We start from the raw sequence: 19727 nt of genomic DNA on the forward strand, positions 1-19727 counted from the left end.
TTCCAAATATTTGTTGGTATCTACAAACAAATTTCAGACCTGTCTTTCTGTTATTATAGCCAGATCCAATTGACCAGAGTTTTACTTGTTTCCAAACACTGAGGTCATATTTTAAAGACAGTTATTTAGAAAATCTCAGGATACTTAGTTGCACCTGAATTATGCTACTTTAGAGATCAAAGAAAATAAATTTTTAATCTAAAACTAAAAAAACAACTTTCATCTCTCAAAGTTTTAAAGATGTTTTTAAATTGTGCCCAAATGATTGTGGACCTGTAAAAATAAAAGCAAGCATACATGCTGTAGCCTCTAAGTTTGCTGTATTGAACTACCAGGCTCCTAAAGAGCTGTCACTTTCACCACATGAAATATAAATGGGAAAAAAGGAGATTATCAAAATGTTGGCTATCACAAGCAAGGAACATTTTCAGAATATGATTGGTAACATATGAATGGTGCCTAGCATGTGGTAATGCTTTTGATTGTCCTGTGATGGACACTGCTAATTATTATTTGCCTCTGAGTGCAGTAGTAACTATAAACATGATGTTGATATTCTGATTTATGGTAGAACTGTAAGATGGCAAATGTTTATTGATCATTAACATTCCAGTAACATCATGTCCTATGTGAGAATAATAAGGACCATGTGCCAGATGTATTGAGTTAAAAAAGAATTTAATAGACTCAAAGAGATACTTATATATTCATGTTCATAACAGCATGATTCACATTAGCCAAAAAATAGAAGCAACCCAAATGTCCATCAATAGATGAATGAGGGCATGGATGGGAGGCAACTGAACTGTGTTTCTCCCTCACATCAATGTTTTTCTCTCTCTCTTTTCCTCTCTTTCTAAAATCAATACAAACATATCCTTAGGTGAGGATTTAAAAAATAAGAAAAGAAAACCATGATGTACCTAGGGAGAAAATAGGTATGTTAGATAAGTTCTTCCAGGCATCCTATCTAATAAAGAGAGAATATGCTAATTGACCCTCACACTGTTGCAAAGATGGTGGCACCCACAGCCAATAAGAAGGGAAGATGCTAATTGACTGCCCCACCCTCAGAGATGGTGGTGCCCACAGCCAATAAGGAGGGAATATGCTAATTGACTGCTACACCCTCAAATATGGCAGCACCCACAGCCACAAGATGGCTGGCAAAGGAGAGCAGTTGTGGGCGATCTGGCCAGCCGGGGAGGGCAGTTAGGGGGCGACCAGGCCGGCAGGGGAGGGCAATTGGAGGTGACCAGGCCAGCAGGGGAAGACAGTTGGGGCAATCAGGCTGGGAGGGGAGCAGTTAGGCGTCGATCAGGCTGGCATGGGAGAGGTTAGGGGGCAATCAGGCAGGCAGGCAGGTGAGTGGTTGGGAGCCAACAGTCCTGGATAGGGCCTAAACCAGCAGTCAGACATCCCCCAAGGGGTCCCAGATTGGAGAGGGTGCAGGCTGGGCTGCAGGACACCTCCCTCAAGTGCACAGATTTTGTGCACTGGGCCTCTAGTGAGTTATAATGCCATTGGCATTGAGGTCAATGTTAATGAATCAATATATAGTACAACTAGAAAAGGGAAGATAAGATGTGCTGATCTAGATGTTTAGCCACCCTGGGAAGTGCTAATGTAACATCTATATTGAGTACTAATGCTATGGAAAAGGTGGAAAAAAGTGGTTAAATTTGTGGATGCATGAGATGACAACTGATTTTTTAGAACATGAATTAGACAGCATTTTTATAAGTCTGAAAGCCAAAGACATTTACAGTCAAATTGCCCAGGGTCAGGAAAATGTTAAACCCTTCCGGGATAGCATTTTATTATAAAGAAATACTGTATATAATTAATTTTTTATAAGGGAGATATGTTAAATGAGGTGTCTTTAAATAGAAACACACAAAAAAACAAGGTTATATTCTATAGGTTGATGAAAAATTTGTGAACAGAGGCTCATAAGAACTTAACCCTCAATTTTCTCTAGAAGCTAAATGGTGCTCCAAGGACATTTGCGGGAATTGAACAAGGGCTGAGTGATTAAGCCATATTCTTAAAGAGGGGGTTCATGAGTGGTAAAGGCCTGGATGGGGTAGGGAAAAGAGGTGGGATAGAAGGGGTCAATGGGGGAAAAGGGGACATATGTAATACTGTCAACAATAAAGATTTAAAATGTTAAAAAAGACAGTCCATGAGTTATTATCTGCCTTCTGTAATAGCAGTTGTGTGTGTCCATTTTACATATGAAAGTTCTGAATAAAATTTTGTTTGAAGAAAAGAATCTGAAGTATTATTTCTTTTTAATTAAAAATTTGAGCCACTGGAATTGAATATCTCTTAAATATAAGAATTATTTTAATTCTGACACTGAATTTTAGAATTTTCTTAAAATCCATTTGAGATATCTTGTTTTCCAATGATCACCTAAAAAATTATTCTTTTAAGTGATGAATGATTGCTACCTTTCAAAATTCTTTTATTTGCATGGAAAAGTCAAATGCCTCATTGCATCAAACATGTTTGGCGTGTGGAAGTCTCAGTACAATCAACCACTTTCTAATTACCCTGATAGTGATGAGTCTCCACATAGAAGTGCTTTGATATCAGCATTTGAGGATATTGGAGCAGCTGTCAGGTTGAAAAGTGTTTACATTCTGCCAAGGATTCTAAAAGCCAAACCATACAAGCTAAGCCATTAAAATGCCTAAATTCTGAAAGCAAGCATATTCTACAAAATAATAAGAAATACTAATTTATATTACCCACTAAAAACTAAAATTTTATTTTCTCCTAAAATAGATGATCCATATTATCCTGTTTTCCTCTTTTAACTTACTACCTCTTTTTCCATGCCTCATTAATTGATTTACTCCAAATGAAACCCAATGGCTAGCTTAAAGCTTTATGTTAATAGTCGGTTTAGACTGTTTTCGTTAAGTGATGTAGAAAATTTTCTTTTTTACAGCTGTTGCATGGACGGTAAAACAGTGACAACCGGCATCAACCCAGCAGTTAATTGTATTGAGTATGATCAAAAGACAATTCAGTCTCTGAGTTTTGGCCCTTATAAGAAACAAGCTGGATTTTTAAAAAAATGGAAGTTTACTGATTTTTTCTTTTATGCATTTTAAAAACAATTTTTATTGATTTCAGAAAGAGGAAGGGAGAGAGAGTGATAGAAACATCATATGGCCGCCTCCTGCATGTCCCGACTGGGGATCGAGCCTGAAACCTGGGTATGTGCCCTGACTGAGAGTCAAACTGGCAACCTTTTGGTGCTTGAGATGATGCCCACCAACTGAGCCACACCGGCCATGGCCTTTTATGCATTTTTAAACTTAATACTTGGCATACATTTTTAGGGAATCTTATGAATGACAAGGATATGATATTACAGAGAATATTATAATAATAAACACATCATAGAAAATCAAATGTAGGTTTCTTTGAACTAAAATATAAAAATAAGCAGCATATTTCTACCTGCATTTTGAAATTAGGCATCTACCTGGAAAAGATGGCTATGTTATAAGAGATAGAAAGATCTCTTTGGGGATCAAAAAGGAGGAAACTTTTTATGTACATTTTACCTGCGGGAAAGTAATGCTGAAGCAATCTTGCTTCCTCTTAGTTCTATAATTTAATATAGTATTATCTTACTCAGTGTTTATTATCGTGTTCAATACATTCTATGGGCTAAAAAGGACTCAGTCTTTACTCTCTTCTTTGCTTAAAATGATGGTTATAAGAAGATGGATTTGGGGTAACAGGTGCATTTTTATTTGCAGGATAAATAAAGATTAACCACTCATTTCAAAATCTATTTTGAATCTTAGTTCTGAGCTCCTGATTCATAAGGACAATTGTGCTGAAACTGTATTTTAATTTGCAGGCTTTGGGCTTAGTTTGTTAAGAAGAAATAATTGAAGAAACTGTATTGAAATCATGCATTTCTCTAGTTCACCAGAGTGCCTGTTGCTTAACTGTGAAAACCTTTTTTATTTTTATTTTTGGCCTCTTATTAGAAAGTGAAAAGAATTATACTAAAATGGAAATAAAGACCTGAAATGACTAGAGGGGTTGGTGAGGCTATACTATCAGTGATAATTCTGGAAATAGTCCTCTGGTTTCCTGATCAATGTTTGGAAAAGTCCTGCTTCCTAGTGAGATGAAGAAGAACGGTACACCTGGTGCAGGAGCTGGGGATGTGCAGTATTTTGTAGTGAACAAATAGCATTTGGTTGGGCACTTAAGAGACACTTTTTAAGTGAACCCACTGCGCATACAGGCTAATTTTGTGTGTCCTAAACACTTTTTCTACATATCACATATCTTTTTAAAAAATATATATTTTTATTGCTTTCAGAGAGAGGAAAAGAGAGGGAGAGAGATAGAAACATCAATAATAAGAATCACTGATTGGCTGCCTTTACACACCAGCACCGGGGAATTGAGCTTGCAACCCGGGCATGTGTCCTGACCAGGAATCACACCGTGACCTCCTGTTTCATAGGTCGATGCTCAGCCACTGAGCCATGTTGGCCAGGCCATCACAAATCTTTGAAATCATCCTTCTGAGATAAATAATCTCAGGAGACATTCTGAGAAAAATTTTAAGGAGATTCTGAAAGTATTTTAGGAAGAATATGAAGTAGTTATGGGGGAAGAGAGTGTTGGTTATTTCTGAGTTGACTAACTTCAACCACTGTATGCAGAAGTGTGGTGTTTACCAAATCCTGTAATAGCATTTCAGGTGAGGATGCAGGAGAGTCTTCTGGTGGTCCTCTCACCCATGTTCTCTACGTTAAGTTGGTTTATTATTTATCTCGACGTCTTTGGTTTTATCACATTTTCTTTGAATCAGATTTTACTGAAACGAATTTGGCCACCAGATGGACCTTTGGAATATCATGGTCTCAGAGCAATGTATTTCAGGTTGTAGCTCATCTTTTATTCTGGTCTGCCCTACTTAGTACCAGTAGAATTCCTGCTCTTATCTCTATTGTATAACATGTTTGCCTAAAGCAGTGGTTCCCAACCTTCCTAATGCTGCGACCCTTTAATACAGTTCCTCATGTTGTGGTGACCCCCAATTTTATTGTTACAAATTGAACATCATTAAAGCATAGTGATTAATCACAAAAACAATATGTAATTATATATGTGTTTTCCGATGGTCTTAGGTGACCCCTGTGAAAGGGTCATTCAATCCCCAAAGGGGTCGCGACCCACAGGTTGAGAACTGCTGGCCTAAAGGAATGAAACTAAACAACATCAACTACTTACTTTTTCCTTATGTTTTTATTGTTTGGGTATTTTTTTTTATTGCTGCTGTAATAAGTTACCATAAACTTAGTGTTTTAAAAACCTTTGTTGTTATAAACTGAAAAACTATAATCTCATGGTTCCTTAGAGGAGAAGTCTGGCACAAGTGTCACTGAGCTAAAGCCAGGTGTTGGCGGGGCTGTGTTCCTTCTAGAGGCTCAAGAAGAGAATCGATTTCCTTGGCTTTTCCAGCTTCTGGAGGATCCCCCGCATTCCTTGATCCCTGGCCCTCTTTCTCCAAAGCCAGCAACATGCATCTCATTGATCTCATTGACCATTCTCCGACTTTCTCCTGCTTCCCTCTTACACTGTAAGAGCCCTTGTGACCAACTGGGCCTTTTGAGAGGATGCAGTCCCCATCTCCATGTTCTTACCCCAATCACATCTGCAAAATACCTTTGCCATGTAAGGCGACATATTCACCGGTTCCAGGGGTAACAAGGGCCTCTTTAGGGGGCCATTATTCTGACTCCCACAGGGATGTTACCCACAATGTAATTTAACGATGCTTCACCACTGTACCTCTTTCAGTACCAACCCCCACCTCTGGTGTTTCTTCTTGTTCATGGTCCCTTACAATTAAAATGAACCAGGCCATACTGAGCCAAAGCTGCTTCTCTGAAATAGAGAGTACCACTTTTTACATTCTTTTTGTTGGTTAAGTTCTTATTTTCCTTCCTTTCCTTGTTATGGTTGAGACATAAGTCCCTAAGGACACTTCACAGCAGTGGTGATCACACTAAAATTCTATCGTTAGCCCATTTGACACATGGCTCATCTTTGATCTTGATACTTTCACAAAATCATAGAGACAACACTGAGAGCCAGGTTGAGGGGGAGCTGGAGCAATTAGCTAACAGACAGAGAGTCTTTTTTTGATGCTATTACTACAAAATATTTTGCCAAATAAAAATTCCCTGTGTGTGTAAGTGACGTGTTTCATAATCAAATAATTTCCAGTGATCTTGCTAGATCTTCATCTTAGAGGCTCATAATGCACACTAGGTGGTAGGAAGGCAGTATAGAACTGTTGGTAAGAGGATAGATTCTGAAGCTGTGTAAACATTATTAGCAAGTTACCTAATTTCTCTGTCCCAGTTTCCTCATCTGTAAAATAGAGGGAGAAAAAACCAAACAAACCTGTCTCTCAGGATTGCTATGAGGATTGAATGAGTTGACATTTGTAAGGTCTTTTGAATGACAAATGTTACATACTGCTGTATGAAGATTTAGAAAATATAATAAGAATAAAGGCTCTGAGAAAACCTTCTATAAAGTAGTCTGTTTCTCTTTGTTTATTTTTGAATTCCCCAGTTCTGACAATAGGACACGTTTTTCTCCCCAAGTAATATTTATTCACATTCCACAGATATGTTTTTCAATGGGAAGCTCTTTGGAAAATACTGATAAAATAACAATTTACTTTCTCTATTTTTAAGTCATTATTTACATATTTTCCGATGGCATTAGGACCTTTCCCAGTATGTATGGAGGTACAATTAGATGACAATGCTATGCCATGAGGCAAAGGGTAGTGGCTGTCTCTAGCAGCTAGCATAGTGCACATAGTTCTCAACAAATATTTATTAAATAAGTGAAGAAATAAAAATTAAAGAAGCTCTTTTTTTATTAAAGTAAAGCCCTTATGTGTACTTACTCCTTACCTTATACCTAATTTTTTTCTATTTATGAATAAATATTTTAAACAGCAAAAACTTTATTTCTGGCTTATTGATTGAGAGTTTATAAACAATTTTGATTTGTTGATTTGGCTTCAAGTTTCCTTAGTTTCTTATTATCTATATATATAAAAGCCTTAAGTGACCATTACGACCAGAATGACCAGTCAACCAGTTGCTATGATGCGCACTGACTAACAGGGGGCAGACATTTACTGCTGGAGCTGACCACTGGTGGTCAGTGTGTTCCCACAACCAACCTCCCACAGTCCCTCACCCCATCCGGCAGGTTCCAACTGGCAGGCTCTGTCCGGCAGGCCCCAGGCCCCATCCAGTAGCTGGTAGGCCCCCAGGCCCTGTCCAACAGCCAGCAGGCTCAGGCTGGCCAGGCCCCAATCGGACTGGGAGAGACAGCCCCGATAGGCCCTGATCACCAGCAAGGCCTAGGGACCCCACCCGTGCACAACATCATGCACCAGGCCTTTAGTTTCTTATATAAAGCCGATAAAAACCTGAAGTATACCAGTTATCACATATAAGTCAAAAAGTGAAACTTTTATAAATCAGAGATCAAATGGATTTGGCTTTTTGTTTTGTTTTTAAATATATATTTTTATTGATTTCAGAGAGGAAGGGAGAGGGAGAGAGAAATAGAAACATCAATGTTGAGAGAGAATCATTGATTGGCTGCCTTCCACATGCCCCCTACTGGAAATTGAACTCACAACCTGGACATGAACCTTTGACTGGAATCGAACCCAGAACCCTTCAGTCCGCAGGCTGACTCTCTATCCACTGAGCCAAACCAGGTAGGGCTCAAAATAAATTTGTTACTTCAAATTAGTGTCAGTAAACAAGCAGCTCTATGTTATATCACTTCTGTTTTGTCTATTACTGTATTCCAGCTTGCCTTCATTTAAGCTAAATATTTCTATTGTGAGGTAACAGAAATATTGACTTCTATATTTTCCTAGTTGGAAAAGTTTTAGATAACAAAGCTCTTAATGTATTTAATTTAACTTTTCTTTTAACTCCAATCAATTACTTCTGGTTTGGTCCTTAGTAAAAATGCAAAATAGCTATTCATTGCCATCTGCTTAAAATTATTTCACATATTTGAGAATTATTAAATAGTTTATCAGACTCCCTTCTTCAAAATTAATGATCTCAATTGTTTTGCTATTTCATTTCACCAGTGACAACTACTTTATACTGAAATAAAATTTTTAAAAATGTTTTTATTGATTTCAGAGAGGAAGGGAGAGGGAGAGAGATAGAAACATCAACAATGAGAGAGAATCATTGATTGGCTCCCTCCTGCACACCTGCTATTAGGGATCAACCAGCAACCCAGGCATGTGCCCTGAACAGGATCGAACTGTGACATCCTGGTTCATAGGTTGATGCAACCACTCAGCAACGCTGGTCAGGCCTGAAACAAATTTTAAAAATCCCTTTCATGAGCACATAATATGGTAGCCTAGGGATAGAGAGCAGGATATATAAAAGCAATCTATATATATATAAGCCAAGCAACCAGAGTGACAGAATGACCAGAATGACTGCAATGACCGGAATGACCAGGATGACCCATCGTTATGACACACACTGTGGCAGCCAATCGGACTAATTGGGGGCAGGGCCAGCTGTCCAACTGCCTGCGGCCCCTCCCCCTGGCTGGCATGGACCGATTGGCCCCCATCGGGGCAAGCTGGCTGGACCCCACCCGTGCATGAATTCATGCACTAGGCCTCTAGTCTATAATAATAAAAGGGTAATATGCTAATTAGACTGGACGTCTTCCAGACATCATTTTGGACATCCTGCTTGATGAAGCCCGGGCCGGAGGGAGGCCAGCCTGGGTCCCGGGTGCCTGCAGGCAGCCGGAGGAGGGAAGCCTGAGTCCCGGGTGCCGGAGGGAAGCCAGTGCCAGCAGCCAGGGGATGGAAGGCCTACTCTTGCATGAATTTTCATGCATCGGGCCTCTAGTATATAAATATGTATTATACATAAACTTATACATAATTATGTAAATGTATTTAAACATATGTATTAGAATTACTCTCACATAAAAAAAACAGTGTACTAAGAATTATGAGGAATATACAAAGTACTATATACACATGGGAACCTTTGTAAACTTAGTGGATGACCTGGATTATAAATTGGACATAGAAGATCATGTAGAATTTATGAAAAAAAATATATCTATTTAATAAATGGTAAATGAACAAAAGGGACAGGATTTTCAGGCTTATACTGTTAAAAGATGAAACAGTATATTTAGCAGTCAAATTGTAAAAAAGTTTAAATGCTTAAGTGAGGAATTTGAATAATTAAAGTTGGAGCATATTTGAAACTGAATTTTAAGAAAACCATAAACAATGTGAAGAATGGATTGGAAGAGCTGAGTAATTTGAGATAGGAAGATCACTTCAGAGACTAATAATTCAGAGAAGGGGTAATGAGGACCTGAAATTAAGTCAATGAGAAAAGAAAGGGATGGAAGAATACTCAAGATATTTCAGAGGGGAACACAACAGGGGGTTGGTGACTGCTAATGGAAAAGGAGACAGTTTAACTGCAGTGCATACAACAAAAAATTAATTAGTCATCAACTTGTCTTTGACAAAGGAGCAAAGACAATGCAATGGAGAAAAAAATAGTCCCATCAACAAATAGTGCTGGAACAACTGGACATCCACATGCAAAAATTGAATCTAGACATAGACCTTATACCCATCACAAAATAACTCAAAACAGACTATAGTCCTAAATGTAACAATGAAAAGCTGTAAAACTCTTAGAAGATAACATAAGAGAAAACTCAGATGACGGTGGCTATGACGATAACACTTTAGAGACCTGATACCTGAAATAAATAATTGATAAGCAGAGCTTTATTAAAGTTATAAACTTCTTCTTTGCAAGAAGCACTATCAAAGGAAGTAGGAGACAAGCCACAGACTTGAAGAAAACATTTGCAAAAAAACAAAACAAAACAAAAACCCATCTGGTAATGGACTGTTACTTATGATATACATAGAAATTTTAATACTCAACAAGAAAAAAACAAACAACCCAATTAAAAATTGAGCTGAAGATTTTAACAGACACCTCAGCAAATATATACAGCTAGCACATAAGCGTATAAAAATATGTTCCACAATATATGTCATTAGGAAAATGCAAACTGAAACAATGAGGTGCCACTCATGAGAATGAACAAAATTCAGAGCACTAACAGCAAGTGTTGGCGAGGATGTGGAGCCACAGGAACGCTCATCCATTGCTGCTGGGAATGCAAAATGGTACAAGCACTTTGGGAGACAAGTAGGCAGTTTCTCATGTTGCTAAACATGCTTTCACCATACAATTTACCCAAAGGAATAGAAAACTATGTCCACACAAAAACCTGCACGTAGGTGTTTATAGCAGCTTTATTCATAATTGCTAAAACTTGGAAGCAAGCAAGATACCCTTCAGTAGGTAAATGGATAAATAAACTATGAAACACTCGGACAATGAAATACTATTTAGTATGAAAAAGAAATGAGCTATTAAGTCATGACAAGATTTGGAGAAAACTTAAATGCATATTACTAAGTAAAAGAAGCCAATTTGAAAAGGCTACATGCTATATGATTTCAACTATATGAAATCAGGAAAAGGCAAAATATGGAGACAATAAAAATATCAGTGATTGCCAAAGGTCCATGGTGGGTGGGAGGAGGAGCAGAGAGGATTTTAAGGGCAGTGAAAATACCCTGTATGACATTATAATAATGCATACGTGTCATTATACATTTGTCGAAGCACATAGAATGTACAATGCCAAGAGTGAGCACAAAATAAATTATGGAATTTGAGTGCTTATATATCTCAATGTAAGTTTATCCTCAGTAAAAATAAATAAATAAATAAATAAATAAAATAAAATACCATTTTGGTGAGTAACCTTGATAACAAGGGAGGTTGTGTATGTGTGTGTGTGGGGGAGGGGGGCACGGGGGTGGTACATAGGAAATCTCTGTAACTCTCAATTTTATGGTAAACCTAAAACGTGCTATAAATATAAAGCCTTAAGAAAAATAAATAGTCTAAGCCAGTGGTTCTCAACCTTCTGGCCCTTTAAATACAGTTCCTCAGGTTGTGACCCAACCATAAAATTATTTTCATTGCTACTTCATAACTGTAATGTTGCTACTGTTATGAATCATAATGTAAGTATCTGATATGCAGGATGGTCTTAGGCGACCCCTGTGAAAGGGTCGTTCGACCGCCAAAGGAGTCACGACCCACAGATTGAGAACCGCTGAATTATAAATAACTTCCAAAAATCAATAAGAAAAACCTTGAAGGTCCCATAAATAATTGCACAAAGGATATGAACTGCCAATTTAAAAAAGAGGAAAAAAATGTTTAATACTAACATTTTAACTGTATTAGCATCATGATAATTAAAAGAAATATTTGCCTTCAAAATAAGTAATTAAAAAATATATATACTATTTAATGCTGATAAGTGTGTTGAGAAATGTACCCATTTACAAATGTAGTGCATTAGTGAAGTTAACGCCTTATATATCAAAAGCCAAAAATATTTATAATGTTTGGTCTGTTAATTCCACTTCCAGGAAATGATTTCATGTTAATAGTTATAAATAATAATAAAAATAATTATGTATAAATATGTTGCAAAAATTAAAATAATATAAATCTCTAATAATAAAGAATGGCAAGGTGAGATATCACATATAATATTAAAATTATCTTTTTGAAATCTTAATTACAAGAGAAATATTTAAGTCTATCTGTAGTAATATCTTTTAAAATAAAAAATAGAGGTTTGTTTTTAATATATTTTATTGATTTTTTACAGAGAGGAAGGGAGAGAGATAGAGAGTTAGAAACATCGATGAGAGAGAGAAACATCGATCAGCTGCCTCCTGCACATCTCCTACTGGGGATGTGCCCGCAACCAAGGTACATGCCCTTGACCGGAATTGAACCTGGGACCTTTCAGTCTGTAGGCTGATGCTCTATCCACTGAGCCAAACCGGTTTCGGCAACAAAAAAAAAATAGAGTTTTGAAGAAGCACAGAACAAGACCGAGAAGAAATTTGCCAAAAGGCGTAGGTATTTATGAGGCGATGAGATCCTGAGTGACTATTTTGGTGTGTTCATGATTTACAGGACTTTCCAAAGTTTCTTGAAAAACCATGTACTATATTTAAATCAGAAAAACAGGTGAAAATTGACAAAATTACATAAAGGCATTTGCTAAAGTTTCGAATCCTGCAGGGAGCAAGGGGAACAGTTTGGCCAAGGAAAAAGTCACTGGTGACTTTCATGTGAGAGTGTGCACTGTCCTGGGTGTGCAAGGAGGAGGAAGCAGTGAGAAGAAATTCATGAAAGAGATGGAAGCAGTTAGTGCAGACCTTGAGGGGCTGGGCATTAAAGTGTTAACATTGTAGACATTAAGTATTAAAGTTGAGGGCCAAGGAAGTGTTACAGATAGAATGGGACCTGGAGGAGGTAGCAGGGCTCAACAAATACTTTGTTTTTTTAAATAAAGAACATTAAGGAATATATGTCACATGATGCTGGAGTAAGCCCTAGTAGAAAAAGTGTTGAGGCAACAGGTGATAAATATAAAGGCCTCTTGTGTGTTCTCAGATATTATTTAGAGTAGTAATTGTATTTACTAAAGTCAGTCAATTATTTAGTAGAGTAAAATAATTGCATGCATTTGTGAATTAGGCACATTTCATTTTTTTTAAAAATATTACATTTGCAAGTTTGACTTTTGCTCCAAAATTTTAGTTTTAGACTATTTTATCTTTAGATCTTCATGATGTCTTTTTTTTTCTTTGACAAAGGTGAGAATGAAAAAGTAAATAAATTAGACCTACAACTTATCAGAATTTGACTGATAAAACATCTTGTGAGAAGGACGCTTTCTCACTTTTTTTTTTGTTGTTAATCCTTACCAGAGGTTATTTTTCCCATTGATTTTTTAAATTATTATTTTATTTATTTATTTTTAAAAATCTTTGTTGAAAGTATTAACATATGCCCCCTTGTCCCCCCATTAACCCCCTCCAACCTGTCCCCACCCCACGCCCCACACCCCATGCCTTCACCATCTTATCATCTGTGTCCATGGGTTATGCATATGGTCTTTGGTTGATTACCTCCCACCCACCCTCCCCCGCCTTCCCTATGAGATTTCACACTCTGTTCCATGCTTCCATGTCTCTGGATCCACTCTGTTCATCAGTTTATTTTGTAAATTACATTCCACATATGGGTGATTTCATGTGATAATTATCTTTCTCTGACTGACTTATTATGCTTGGCATATTACTCTCCAGATTATCCATGTTGTCTCAAAGGATAAGGGACAGATGAAGAAAAGCTGAAAAAATTGAAAATAAATCAAATTATGAAGTAGCCAAATAATTTATGATTTTAAACAAAATAAAAATTAATTGGTGACCATGCTATTACATCTTTCAAACAAATTGTGGCAAATAACATTTTTATATAGGAGAGTTTATTTTAAATAAATTAAGAAAAAAATGGATCTGATCAAAGCAACATTAATTGTTTGGTGCAAAGATCAATACTAGGAACCTACCTACTTGCCCTTTTGAATTCTTTTCTAATGCCAAAAGTCATATGTCGAAGTCCTAAGCCCCGATACCTTATTTGGAAATAGGATCATTGTCGATGTTATGAGTTAAGATGAGGTCACCCTGGAGTGGGTGGGATCTAATTCAAGATGACTGCCGTCAGTAGAAAACGAGGCTTTGGACACAGATGCACACAGAGAACATGCCATGTAAGCATGAAGATGGCCACCTACAGGAGAGAGGCACGGAACAGATTCTTCCGGTACATCTCTCAGAAGGAATGACTTCTGTCAACGTGTTGATTTCAGAGTTCTGCCCCCAGAATTTGAGCCAATGTGGTTCTGTTAAGCCACCCAGTGTGTGGCACTTTGTTATGGCCGCCTGAGCAAAGTAATACTTTCCCTGGAGCACTGACCTTCGTAATTGTAGAGGTTATGTATTATTCTTTTGAAAATATGAATACAAAAGTCGAGGACCTGAGCAAATGAATACTTTCCCTGGAGCACTGACCTTTGTAATTGTAGAGGTTATGTATTCTTTTGAAAATATGAATACAAAAGTCGAGGCCCTCTCTGGAAATGCAAATCGCCATGATTTTACACACAATTTCAAGAGTTCACAGATGTTCCCATGGCCCCACTCTCTCCGTATAGCAGACTGAGAACCTTTGTCCTAGAGTCAGTGTGACCTCACCCAGCCTCGTACTGAACACATTGCCCTACGTTGATCATTTCCCACTAAAAGAACCCCCCTTTGCTGTTGTGATGTCTTCTTATAGCAACAGAAGGATTGACATGAATGCTCTCCAGTGCTGGTCCCATGGAACTGTGACTCACATAATGGTATTCAATTACCTTAGGGATACTCTAGGCCCTGGGACAGTCCCCTGCTAAAACATACAGTTTTAGAAATCCTTTTTCTGCTTTTTAAATATTAAAACAATCTTTTTCTTGTAATTGCTACATGTGATCTATAGGGTTGAGTATAGAAATGGGTAGAGTAACCTGTGGCTCTTAGGGTGGCTTCAGGAAAGAACCTGAATGCAGAGTAACTACTTCCACTTCTATTTAAAACTCTAATTATAATTTTGGGAGGGGGTGTAGGGTAAAAGGGAAAGCAAAAAGGCTGAGGAAGTGGTTTCCCAGAGGGTAGAAGGGCTCTTGTAGGGGAAATGGGAGGAATCGAAACCTCTCTTTGCTTCCTTCACACTCTGCTTATCACTGAGCGTGTTTACACGTGTTCCGGATCTCACATGGTATGTTCTATATGCACATGGCTGAAAGGCATCAGGAAGAGAAACAAGAAAGACAGCCTACATCCTTCTCTGTGTGGGTTTGTTGCTTGCTGTCTAGGAGTTGACTCTCTCCTCCTGCTCAAATAAACTATATCTCTGCTACTGTGGTTAAAAGTGGGTGAAACTCTGCCTTCTGTTGTTATTCTCTAGCCGCGGAGAGCCACTGCCTTTGGTGTGCTTTCATGTGACCCTTGAAGAATACCTTCCATGGGCACGTGTGTGATTTTTCTGTCTTACACTTAGAGGAAGAGGCGCCTTGTCTTGATATAGCCAAGGCCACTCATGTTGACCCATAAGAGTGAGTCTATTGTCCATCGGTCATTATTACAGTTAAACAAGCATTAAACACAGACTGGCAGATAACCTTGTCTCAGAAAGCCAGTGTGTTGCCACATTATAGAAGGATCCCCCTTTATGATCCTTCCTCTCTTGCTGCTCTTCCCTCCCTGCCTGGAATGCTCAGTTATTTGTGCTCATCAAAATCTTGTTTACTTCTTACCGCCTAATACACATGCCACCTCCTGGAAGCCTTTGTGGCTCTTTTAACCATATAGAATTCCCACATTTGATGATTTTCCTTAGGTCATCAAATACGACTCATAGTGCATGTTTGTGACATTCACCCACTAGGTGATATGGTCCTAAGGACCATGCCTGGCTTTGCTCATTTTGTGCCCTTCCACAATATTTCACACCTGGTGCTCACAGAGGGTGCACTGGAGTTCTTACTTCTTTAACACCTGGCTCTGCAACTTAACCTTCCTAGGTTAATCAGAATTTGGGCTGGCTTTTGGATTTGAGGTAGAAAGTAGTTTGGCAAATATGAAATGGAAGAATGTAGGCAAAGGTACATAGTGGAAGATGCCGGTCAACATCATCTTACAGTATGCAGTGAAAATGCAGTGAGAAATTGAAAGATGGGAAAGTAGAGAACAGGGGAGGAAGTGGAGATGGAACCTTGAGGAACTTAGAATGAGTTAAAGGTTGTAAAATATCTAGATTAATATAGCAATTTTCTTTCAAGGAACTTACGAGAATTATGTAATATAGACACAGGCCAATCTAATTATTTTCAATAACTTTTCATATTTTTATTGATTTTAGGGAGGAAGGGCAAGGGAGAGAGAGATAGAAGCATCAATGATGAGAGAGAATCATTGATTGGCCGCCTCCTGCATGCCCTCCACTAGGGTTGGTGCCCACAACCCTGGCATGTGCCCTGACCGGGAATCGAACTTGACCTCCTGGTTCAAAGGTAGATGCTCAACCACTGACCCATGCTGACTGGGCTGTTTTAAGTTTGACCTCACCAAAGACAAGATAATGCCTGGAATCAAGTAAGAATTCACTTACTATTTGTGAGATATGTGAAGTATTTTGAATGAAAAGTTGATTAAAGAACATTCACTTGCAGAAGGATGGTCGAGAAAACCAAGACTGGGAGAGGTGGGGGAAGCAGTGTGAGAGCTGATCAGGTCATGACTCTTCCTGGTAAAAAGATGGGCATGATGCTAATGCAAATGCAAATGATTAGCCCCCACCTGTAATCTGCCTCTAGCAGCAGCCCCACCAATAGAATTTGAGGTACAGATATGCTATCTCAGCAAGCTTATTTAATAAATCTGAAAGTGAGAACTTCTTATTGTGGTAAGAACACAACATGAGATCTACTATTTTAACAAATGTTTAAGGGTATAATGCAACGTTGTTAACTACAGCCAGAATGTTGTGCAGCAGATCTATCTTGCATAACTTCTTTTTAAGACACGCTTCCAGGCTGCCTTAAATCAAGGCAGCCATTCCTTCTGCTAGGCTCTCACTTGAAAAAGAAATACTCAGTAATCCACAGAGAGCAACCCTAAAATAATGTTGACAGTGTTCTTTCTCTCTAGGTGTGATGCAGAGTGGGTATAATAGTGGGTACCGAAAGTTGTACAAATGAACAGAAAATAAAAGTGAGAGCGGAGAAGGAAAACAGTCCAGTTTACAATCATTTGTTTAGTATCTACTTCTCAAAAACCAACTCCAGGTCTTAAGTAAATAGACATTGGGTGTTTGGGGAATAAAAAGGGCATTTTTGCTTAGAGCGATGAGAGATGGGAGAACAGGATGGTACAGGATGAGTTCTGAAAGGTGGGCAGGGCCAGACGAGGAGGCAAAAATGTTAATGTGAAAAAATTCAAACCTGTAAAGAATTTTTGCAAGTATATTTGATCCAAACTGTGGACAATTGCCGGGAAGCAGAATCTCAAATGGATTGGGATAATGCTCTGGAGAATAGCAGTTCTTCCCCTGTTTTATACTTTACAATCAAAGGAGAGGCATAAGTCCCAGCTTGGAGGGAAGAGCTTGACCTATTAAGCTTGACCTTATAGTCCTCCCTTGTTCCTAGGTAGCTAATGGACTGTGGGAGGTGCAGCAAGTGCTGCCAAAACAAGGCTTGAGTAACAAAATAGATTTGAAACTCGCAAGAGCATTGTAAACATGTTGACCACTCCTCTTGTTTTGCTTTGTGTGATCTGACTATAAAATAAAGCTTCAGCTTACAGGCTGGGTCACTGTTTCCTCATCCAGGCAGTGATCCACCTGGTCCCAACTGTATTCTCTTGTCTGTCTTCTTTAATTCCTCACTGCCCTTCCTAAGGTTCACCTCTGCTCATGCTGGACGTGGTTCACATTCAATATTATTTTATATTAGTCTCAGATGTATAGCAAGGGGGTTAAAGAATACGAAGTGTTCCCCCAGTATTTCCAATACCCCTCTGACACCATGTATAATTGAAACGGAATTTTTGGACTGGAACCCAGATTCTTTGTACACCCGAATAGAAGAATGAATCCACGGACAAAAAGTGGTAAAGCAAAGATGGAGATTTATTGAAAAACAAGTACAGACGTCCCATGGGTAGAGGGAAATAGTCCCACAGAATGGACTTCAAAGTAGGAAGGGGGAAAAGGGTCCCACTGAGTTCCTTTTCTCTATGGCTTATAAAGGCTACAGATCCTGGTGCCTTGAGATCCCCTCTGACTGGTCACTATTCCCTTACACTGGCTACTATAATAACTTCTGAGCTCAAAGGTCAAACCTCACATGGGACATGTGAGGTTCTCCCTTCCTCCTTCCCTATTGTTTTCCTATTCCCCCTGGGCTTTCTTCTTCTCCTTCTGGATGAAGGGCTTCCTTCCCTTTATTTTGTAAATATAGACCCTCTGCTGTTCCCAGCTCCCTCATTCTATGGAAATGTACCTGTTGCAGCTTTTCAGCTTCCCCTCTTCTTTGTAAATATAACTTCTGCTGCTCTGCAGCCCTGTGCTTCCTCCATGGTCCCCTTAATTTCCAAAATTTCCTAAACCTGTCCTATTTTACCCCTAAAATTCTTGTTTCATAATCATTACAATATTGTTGACTACATTTCCTTTGCTGTACTTACATTGCCATGACGATTTTGTACCTACCAATTTGTACTTCTTAATCCCTTCACCTTTCTCATTCAGTCGTCTAACACCCCTCCCCTCTGGACACCTAACTAGTTTTATCCATAAAACAGAAGAAGAACCAATTGGTAGTTATCTATAAGTATAAAAAAATACAATAGTGGAAAATTCAGTGATAATAGGTAATTATAGAAATAGTTATTCTTCTAAGCTGTTATGTTGTAAGCATAACTGCATAATCAAAAACCAGCTTGGTAGAGTCAATCTCTTCAGATTGCAATAGTCAGAATTTTAATGCTGTGTTTGTCTCTGCTTTGCTGAATAACAATGGCCTAGCAATTTAGCTATACTATGACCATTTGGATATATAAAGTTGTTGACAAAGGACTAGCATTTTAAGAACTCAGGGTGCTCTAAATGGAGCAGTATTAGTATAATTTCCCCCTAATGTTTGCATGCTATTAAAAATACATATAACATAATATTTACTATGTTAGCCATTTTCAAATGAACAGGTTGGTGGTATTAAGTACATTCATATCGCACAACCATCACCACCACCCATATCCAGAATTCTTCCCATAAAACTATGGACTGTTTTATGAATTTCCATGTCATTTTTGAGCAAGTGTCATGCTAATATTTTCTGTATTGTTCTAATTTTAGTATATTGTTGTAGTAAAATATAGAAATGTTTAAAAATGCTTAAAGAATGTTAGAAACGTTTTAAAATGTTTGAGTTAACTTTCCTTGAAACTTAAAGTATAATATTAAGAACACATTCCCCACTGCCCTGAAGTGTGTCCCTCATAAATAAGGATTTAAACTGATGCAGAGTGACTTGTCAAAATAAACACTTGCATGCTGTCGCTGGTTTGGCTCAGTGGATGGAGTGTTGGCCTGTGGACTGAAGGGTCCCAGGTTCAATTCTGGCCAAGGCACATGTCTGGGTTGCGGGCTTGATCCCCAGAGGGGGCCTGCAGGAGACAGCCATCAATTATTCTCTTTCATCATTGATATTTCTATCTCTCCCTCTCCTTTCCTCTCTGAAATCAATAAAGAAATATATTTAAAAAAATAAATAAATAAACACTTGCATGAATGATGTACTCTCCTTAGCCCCCTTGCCTTTGAGATTAACATATGTGCTTTGACATAAATCATTGATAACCACCTGAGCTGCAATGGGTAGGAACAAGCTTTAAATATGGACCCTGACCAGCTAATGATGCTCGCCTGTCAAGACAGCTACAATGGCCCGTCCCTTTGTCAGTCTGACAAGCGATGCCACTCCATGCACCTCTCCCTGCCAGACTACAGAAGAATGGCTAACAACCCCAGATTGAGATGTGACCGAGCTCT

This window comes from Myotis davidii, unplaced genomic scaffold (assembly GCF_000327345.1).
Source record: "Myotis davidii unplaced genomic scaffold, ASM32734v1 scaffold179, whole genome shotgun sequence".
NCBI classification, from domain to species: domain Eukaryota; kingdom Metazoa; phylum Chordata; class Mammalia; order Chiroptera; family Vespertilionidae; genus Myotis; species Myotis davidii.